The 9496-nt window shown below is 36.2% G+C and overlaps 1 non-coding gene across 1 annotated transcript; it reads right to left on the minus strand.

The window, feature by feature from the left end:
• Nucleotides 1-7876: 7876 nt before the first annotated feature.
• Nucleotides 7877-7984, minus strand: LOC112738533 (small nucleolar RNA R71). Its single transcript, XR_003169489.1, has one exon. It is a non-coding gene; the product is annotated as a small nucleolar RNA R71 (small nucleolar RNA).
• Between the last annotated feature and the right edge of the window lie 1512 nt (nucleotides 7985-9496).

Here is a 9496-nt window from a genome sequence, read left to right on the forward strand (position 1 = left end):
CTAATGTGGTTTTAAATTGGGAGAAATGTCACTTTATGGTGACTGAAAGAATTGTCCTTTGGCACAAAATTTCGAACAAGGGAATAGAGGTGGATCAAGCTAAGGTAGAGGTAATCAAAAAATTACCACCACCTGCCAATGTTAAGGCAATCAGAAGCTTTTTGGGGCATGGATGATTCTATAGGAGGTTTATAAAGGATTTTTTAAAAATTGTAAAACCTCTGAGAAATCTACTAGCTGCTGATACACCATTTGTCTTTAACACAGAGTGCCTATAGGCGTTTGAGACTCTGAAAGCTAAGCTGGTCATGGCACCAGTCATTTCTGAACCAGACTGGACATTATCATTTGAACTACTGTGTGATGCCAGTGACCATGCCATTGGTGCAGTATTTGGACAGAGGCATGATAAACTTCTGCATGTCATTTATTATGCTAGCCATGTTTTAAATAACGCGTAGAGGAATTACACAACCACAAAAAAGGAGTTGCTTGCAGTGGTTTATGCCATTGACAAGTTCAGATCTTATTTAGTAGGATCAAAAGTGATTGTGTACACTGACTATGCTGCTCTAAAATATCTCCTCACAAAGCAGGATTCAAAACCCAGACTCATAAGATGGGTGTTGCTTCTGCAAGAGTTTGATATAGAAATAAGAGACAGAAAAGGGACAGAGAACCAAGTAGCTGATCACCTGTCCCGTATAGAACCAGTAGCAGGAGCGTCCCTCCCTCCTACTGAAATCTCTGAAACCTTTCCGGATGAGCAACTCTTTGCCATTCAGGAAGTACCATGGTTTGCAGACGTTGCAAACTATAAAGCTGTGAGATTCATACCCAAAGAGTATAGTAAGCAGCAAACAAAAAAATTGATTTCTGATGCAAAGTACTACTTGTGGGATGAACCATATCTCTTTAAGAGGGGTGCAGATGGAGTAATCCATAGATGTGTGCCTAGAGAAGAGGCACAGAAGATCCTATGGCATTGCCATGGATCACAATATGGAGGACATTTTGGAGGTGAGCGAACAGCCACAAAGGTTCTCCAATGTGGCTTCTACTGGCCCACTCTCTATAGTGACTCCCGAGAGTTTGTACGTAACTGTGACAGTTGCCAGAGAGCTGGTAATCTGCCTCACGGTTATGCCATACCTCAGCAAGGGATCTTAGAGATTTAGTTATTTGATGTATGGGGTATTGACTTCATGGGGCCTTTCCCACCATCATACTCAAACACTTATATTCTGGTGGCAGTAGACTATGTATCTAAATGGGTAGAAGCAATTGCAACACCCACTAATGATACTAAAACAGTGATGAAGTTCCTCCAGAAGCATATCTTCAGCAGGTTCAGTGTCCCTAGGATACTGACCAGTGATGGAGGCACTCATTTCTACAATAAACAGCTTGACTCTGCTCTAATCCGATATGGAATTAATCATAAAGTGGCAACTCCATATCATTCACAGACAAATGGGCAGGCTGAAGTCTCAAACAGAGAACTAAAACAAATTCAGCAATGGACTGTGAGTACCCATAGAAGGGATTGGGCAAGAAGTCTGGATGATGCTTTGTGGGCATACAGAACAGCATTCAAGACTCCTATAGGGACCTCTCCATACCAGCTTTTGTATGGAAAAGCCAGTCATCTTCCAGTGGAATTGGAACACAAAGCCTACTAGGCAACCAGGTTCCTAAAACTTAATGCTAAGGTAGCTGGAGAGAAAAGATTACTCCAGTTAAATGAGCTGAAGGAGTTCAGACTCAATGCTTTCGAAAATGCTAAAATTTACAAGGAGAAAGCAAAAAGATGGCATGACAAAAAGCTGTCATCTAGAGTCTTTGAGTCAGGACAGAAAGTTCTGTTGTTTAACTCCAGGCTCAGATTGTTCCTTGGGAAATTGAAATCCCGGTGGAAGGGACCATATGTGATTATAAGTGTGTCACCATATGGATATGTGGAGCTTCAGGATATTGATTCTGACAAAAAATTCATTATTAATGGACAGAGATTCAAATATTATCTCGAAGGCAATATTGAGCAAGAATGCTCAAAACTGAGACTAAATTAACAGCTCAGTAAAAATCCAGCTAAAAATAGTAAAGAAGCGCTTACTGGGAGGCAACCCGGCCATTATAAAAAATTAGATGTTTATAACAATTATATAAGTCCATTTAATTTTTTTATTCATGTTTGTTAATGCTTTTCAGTGAATAAGTCAAGGAAATGAAGGTTCAGAACATAAAGCAGAGGAATCACAGAAAAAAAGAGCTCACTGGCGTTAAAACGCCAGTAAAGAGGCAATTTAGGCGTTAAACGCCAGAATAGGCAGCATTCTGGGCATTCAGAAAAACGCCCAAAATGGCCACCAGATAGGTGTTAAACGCCAGAACAGCAAGGGGGAGGTAATTTCGTTTCCAATTCAAATTTTTTCGAATTTTCATGTTTTTATTCATAATTTTTTGCATCAAAATATTATAAACATTCATTTTTTAATTTTCGTTCCTAAAAATTAATAATCTTATAAATTCTTTTTAATTCTTTTTCAATTCTTTTCAATTATTTTTCAAAACATTTTTGAAAAATTATTTATCTTTCCAATTTCTTTTCAAATCTTTTTAATTCATTCATATTATCTTTTATTTCTTAGATGCATAAACAAAAATTCAGATTTAACTTCCTCATATCTTTTTCAAATCTTTCATATTTTACAAATCATATCCTTTATCAGTCATATCTTCCTATCTTATCTTTTTCAAAAATGACTTGAAACCCATTCCCTCCCTCCCTTTTAAATACACATTCGGCTAGTCACTCTTCACCCATCATTCGAATCCTTCTTGGTGCGTGGCAGAAGTTAGACCAATTAAGAGAATCTTAATAAGAGAGATGCATTGCAAGTATAGCCCTTAACCAGCTAAAGTCTGCCTCACCAATTTAAAAAGGGTTGTCATAAATTTTAGAATTAAAAATACTGGGAGTATGAGTCCCAGGTCATCTCCCAACGAGTTGTAGGAAAGCGTACTATTTTATTAACTAGAAGTTTTTCAGAAAAGTTGAGTTTTGATAATGACTAAAATTATTTGTAAATTAAAACAATAAAAATGAACTAAGAACAGTTATTGATATTCTAAATAAAAAGCCTTGACTAGGGGAATGATTAATTGGAAGTTCTATCCTTGTTGGAATCTTCTCAAGTGTAGTGTAAAGAGGTGGTTGTTTTCACTTAGTTAACCCTTACTAAATAAAGGAAAGTTAAGTGATTGAGCTAATTCTTACCCGAAATCTTAGTCCTCTCCCTTGGGAAGGTCTAACATTAGTAGGTACAGAATTAGCCAACAACGTCCAATTTAACTAAGCACTTGAGCATTCCAACTCAAGTGTCTCCTCTTAATCAACCCCCATGTCAAGTAGAAAATCTACTCCATTGACATGGATATAATACTCATAAAAATATAAGAAGACATAATAAATTAAATAAAATAAAATAGAGAATTTATAATTAATTAAAAATAAAAGTAACTCTATATATTAATAAATTCAAAATGCAACATACTTAATTAAATAGGGTCGATGAGTAACTAATAAGAGTAAAGGAATAGGGAAACAAACTAAAGTGATGTCTTCACGGAGGTAATGACTCTTCAGCATCCAAAATCTAAGCAAAAGCATAAATTATCAGTGTAAAGCTAATCTAGATTCAGATCTAAAACTAAAAGTAATCCTAATATCGATGTATCTGAATGTGTGTGGATGCGTCTTGAGTCTCTGCATGTTCTCTAGCTTTAGTCTGTGTTTCTGGGCCAAAAACTGGGTCAAAAAGCGGCCTGATGAACGGATAATTTATACGCTTTTTGGCATTGTTTTTACATAGTTTTTAGTATGATTTAGTTAGTTTTTAGTATATTTTTATTAGTTTTTAAATAAAAATCACATTTCTGGACTTTACTATTAGTTTGTGTGTTTTTCTGTGATTTCAGGTAATTTCTGGCTGAAATTGAGGGACTTGAGCAAAAATCAGATTCAGAGGCTGAAGAAGGACTGCAGATGTTGTTGGATTCTGACCTCCCTGAACTCAAAGTGGATTTTCTGGAGCTACAGAAGTCCAAATGGTGCGCTCTTAATTGCGTTGGAAAGTGGACATCCAGGGCTTTCCAGCAATATATAATAGTCCATACTTTGCCCGAGTTTAGACGATGCAAACCGGCATTCAACGCCAGCTTTCTGCCCTATTCTGGAGTTAAACGCCAGAAACAGATTGCAAAGCAGAGTTAAACACCAGAAACAGGTTACAAACTGGTGTTTAACTCCAAGGAAGACCTCTACACATGAAAGCTTCAATGCTCAGCCCAAGCACACACCAAGTGGGCCCGGAAGTAGATTTCTGCATCATTTACTCATTTTTGTAAACCCTAGTTACTAGTTTAGTATAAAAACTACTTTTAGTGATTTATTTCACATCTCTGGATCATCTTTGGATCACTTTAGATTTCTAGACCTCCATGGGAGGCTGGCCACTCGGCCATGTCTACCCTATTTTCACTTATGTATTTTCAACGGTGGAGTTTCTACACACCATAGATTAAGGTGTGGAGCTCTGTTGTTCCTCATGAATTAATGCAAAGTACTATTGTTTTTCTATTCAATTCAAGCCTATTTCTTCTCTAAGATATTCATTCGCACACAAGAACATGATGAATGTGATGATTATGTGACGCTCATGACCATTCTCACTTATGAACGCGTGCCTGACAAACACTTCCGTTCTACATGAAAGTAAGCTTGAATGCATATCTCTTAGCCTCCTGATCTACGATCAGAGTCTTCGTGGTATAGGCTAGAATTATTGGCGGCCATTCTTGAGATCCGGAAAGTCTAAACCTTGTCTGTGGTATTCCGAGTAGGATCTGGGAAGGGATGGCTGTGACGAGCTTCAAACTCGCAAGTGCTGGGTGTAGTGACAGACGCAAAAGGATTACTGAATCCTATTCCAGCAGGATCGAGAACCGACAGATGATTAGCCATGCGGTGACAGCACATTTTGGATCATTTTCACTGAGAGGATGGGATGTAGCCATTGACAACGGTGATGCCCAACATATAGCTTGCCATGGAAAGGAGTATGCGTGATTGGATGAAAGCAGTAGGAAAGCAGAAGTTCAGAAGGAATAAAAGCATCTCCATACACTTATATGAAATTCTCACCAATGAATTACATAAGTATTTCTATCCTATTTTATATTTTAATTATATTTTAATTATCAAATCTCCATAACCAATTGAATCTGCCTGACTGAGATTTACAAGGTGACCATAGCTTGCTTCAAGTCGACAATCTCTGTGGGATCGACCCTTATTCACGTAAGGTTTATTACTTGGATGACCCAGTGCACTTGCTGGTTAGTTGTGCGAAGTTGTGAAGAAGAACTAAGATTATGAATGCATCACGATTTCATGCACCAAGTTTTTGGCGCCGTTGCCGGGGATTGTTTGAGTTTGGACAACTAACGGTTCATCTTGTTGCTCAGATTAGGTAATTTTATTTTAATTTTAAGCTTTTTGTTTTTGTTTTTATTTTCAAAAAAAAATATTTTTATAAAATAAATAAATTATTCTATGGCTTCATAATTTTTAAGAATGAATTCTAGAGTTTCAAGATAACATGTTGAAGCCTGGCTGGCTGTAAAGCCATGTCTAAATTCTTTTGGACTGAGGCTTCCTCTTCACATGCTTGAACTATGTATGCAGAAGCTTGGCTGGCCATTGGCCATGTCTAGTGTTTTGGACCGGAGCTTGCTTTCACTGAAAGCTTGGCTGGCTAGTAAGCCATGTCTAATTCCTGGACCGGAGCTTTAGACTAACATTGCATGATTCCTGGAATTCTCATTAAAAATTTTGAAATTCTTATTTTTCTTTTTCCAAATAATTTTCGAAAAATACCAAAATTTTTTTTTAATAAAATCATAAAAACCAAAAATAATTTTGTGTTACTTGTTTGAGTATAGTGTCAATTCTTAAGTTTGGTGTCAATTGCATGTTTTTATAATTTTCTTTAATTTTCGAAAATTCATCGTATGTTCTTCATGATCTTCAAGTTATTCTTGATGATCTCCTTTGTTTGATCTTTGAATTTTTATGTTTTGTGTCTTTTCTTGTTTTTCATATGCATTTTCAATTTGTTAGTGTCTAAACATTGAAAATTTCTAAGTTTGGTGTCTTGCATGTATTTCTTTTCTTAAAAATTTTCAAAAATAAGTTTTTGGTGTTCATCTTGACATTCAAAGTGTTCTTGCATGCATTGTGTGTTTTGATTCACAATTTTCATCTTTTGAGTCTTTTTGTTGTTTTTCTCTTTCTTCATTAAAAATTCAAAAATAAAAAAAATTACTTTCCTTATTTCATTCATAAATTTTCGAAAATTTGAGTTGACTCTCTCAAAACGTTTTAAAATTTAGTTGTTTCTTATGAGTCAAATCAAATTTTCAATTTAAAAATTCTATCTTTTTCAAATCTTTTCCAAAAATCAAATCTTTTTCATTTTTTCTTTCATAATTTCGAAATTTTCAAAATTTATTTTTAAAATCTTTTTCTTATTTCTATTTCATATTTTCGAAATTAATGCTAACAATTAATGTGATTGATTCAAAATTTTTTTTAGTTTGTTACTTGCCTAATAAGAAATGTTTAATCTTTAAATTTCAAAATCATATCTTTTTGTTTCTTGTTAGTCAAGTAATCAACTTCAATTTTCAAAATCAAATCTTTTTAATTTCCAATTCAAATCTTTATCAAAATGATTTTCAATCATATCTTTTTCAACGTCAATCACGTCTTTTTCAAAATCAATTTCAAAATCTTTTCTAACCTCTTATCTTTTCAAAATTGATTTTCAAATCTTTTTCAAATTAATCCTATCTTTTTGTTTGATTCCTATCTTTTTCAAAATTACCTAACTAATTTTTCCTCTCTAATTTTTGAAAACTCTTCCCCACTTTTTCAAAATTCCTTTTTAATTAACTATTTATTTTAAATTCTAATTTAATTTAATTTAATTTTTCTTTTTAAAACTTTCGAATTTTTAACTTCAAATTTTAAATTAAAAACAAAAATATTTTTATTTTATTTTATTTAATTTTCAAATTCTTTCTTCTCTCATCTCCTTCTATTTATTTATTTATCTACTAACACTTCTCTTCTACTCAAAAATTCGAACCCATTCTTCTCCCCTGTTCGAATTCTTATCTTTTCCTTCTTCCATTCTTCTCTTCTTACACTCATATAAGGAATCTCTATACTGTGACATAGAGGATTCCATATTTTCTTTTCTGTTCTCTTCTTTTTCATATGAGCAGGAACAAGGAAAAGAACATTCTTGTTGAAGCTGATCCTGAACCTGAAAGGACTCTGAAGAGGAAGCTAAGGGAAGCTAAAGCACAACTCTCTGGAAAAAATCTGACAGAAATTTTTGAAAAAGAAGGAGACATGGCCGAACCCAACAACAATGCAGGGAAGATGCTTGGTGACTTCACTGCACCAAATTCCAACTTACATGGAAGAAGCATCTCAATCCCTGCCATTGGAGCAAACAATTTTGAGCTAAAGCCTCAATTAGTTTCTCTGATGCAACAGAATTACAAGTTTCATGGACTTCCATCACAAGATCAATTTCAGTTCTTAACTGAATTCTTGCAGATCTGTGATACTGTTAAGACCAATGGGGTTGATCCCGAGGTCTACAGGCTTATACTTTTCCCGTTTGCTGTAAGAGACAGAGCTAGAATATGGTTGGACTCTCAACCTAAAGATAGCCTGAACTCTTGGGATAAGCTGGTCACGGCTTTCTTAGCCAAGTTTTTTCCTCCTCAAAAGCTTAGCAAGCTTAGAGTGGATGTTCAAACCTTCAAACAGAAAGAAGGTGAATCCCTCTATGAAGCTTGGGAGAGATACAAGCAACTGACCAAAAAGTGTCCTTCTGACATGCTTTCAGAATGGACCATCCTGGATATATTCTATGATGGTCTGTCTGAATTATCTAAGATGTCATTGGACCATTCTGCAGGTGGATCCATTCACCTAAAGAAAACGCCTGTAGAAGCTCAGGAACTCATTGACATGGTTACAAATAACCAGTTCATGTACACTTCTGAAAGGAATCTTGTGAGTAATGGGACGCCTCAGAGGAAGGGAGTTCTTGAAATTGATACTCTGAATGTCATATTGGCTCAGAATATAATATTGACTCAGCAAGTCAATATGATTTCTCAGAGTCTGAATGGATTGCAAGCTGCATCCAACAGTACTAAAGAAGCATCTTCTGAGGAAGAAGCTTATGAACCTGAGAACCCTGCAATAGTAGAGGTGAATTACATGGGTGAAGCCTATGGAAACACCTATAATCCCTCATGGAGAAATCATCCAAATTTATCATGGAAGGATCAACAAAAGCCTCAACAAGGCTTTAATAATGGTGGAAGAAACAGGCTTAGCAATAGCAAGCCTTTTCCATCATCCTCTCAGCAACAGACAGAGAATTCTGAGCAGAATCTATCTAGCTTAGCAAATATAGTCTCTGATCTATCTAAGGCCACTCTAAGTTTCATGAATGAAACAAGGTCCTTCATCAGAAATTTGGAGGCACAAGTGGGCCAGCTGAGTAAAAGGGTCACTGAAACTCCTCCTAGTACTCTCCCAAGTAATACAGAAGAAAATCCAAAGAGAGAGTGCAAGTCCATTGATTTGACCATCATGGCCGAACCTACAAGGGAGGAGGGGGACGTGAATCCCAATGAGGAAGACCTCATGGGACATCCTCTGAACACTAAAGGGTTCCTCAATGAGGACTTGAAGGAATCTGAGGCTCATACAGAGACCATAGAGATTCTATTCAACCTGTTTCTGCCCTTCATGAGCTCTGATGAGTATTCTTCCTCTAAAGAGGATGAAGACATTACTGAAGAGCAAGTTGCTAAGTACCTTGGTGCAATCATGAAGTTGAATGCCAAATTATTTGGTAATGAGACTTGGGAAGATGAACCTCCCTTGCTCACCAATGAACTGAATGCATTGGATAGGTAGAAATTACCTCAAAAGAAACAGGATCCTGGTAAATTCTTAATACCCTGTACCATAGGCACCATGACCTTTGAGAAGGCTCTGTGTGACCTGGGGTCAGGCATTAACCTTATGCCACTCTCTGTAATGGAGAAACTTGGGATCTTTGAGGTGCAAGCTGTCAGAATCTCATTAGAGATGGCAGACAACTCAAGAAAATAGGCTTATGGACTAGTAGAGGACGTGCTAGTAAAGGTTGAAGGCCTTTACATCCCTACTGATTTCATAATCCTAGACACTGGGAAGGATGAGGATGAATCCATCATCCTTGGAAGACCCTTCCTAGCCACAGCAAAAGCTGTGATTGATGTGGACAGAGGAGAGTTGGTCCTTCAACTGAATGAGGACTACCTTGTATTTAAGACTCAAGGTTCTCCTTCTGTA

The sequence above is a fragment of the Arachis hypogaea genome, chromosome 13 (genome assembly GCF_003086295.3).
Source record: "Arachis hypogaea cultivar Tifrunner chromosome 13, arahy.Tifrunner.gnm2.J5K5, whole genome shotgun sequence".
NCBI lineage: Eukaryota > Viridiplantae > Streptophyta > Magnoliopsida > Fabales > Fabaceae > Arachis > Arachis hypogaea.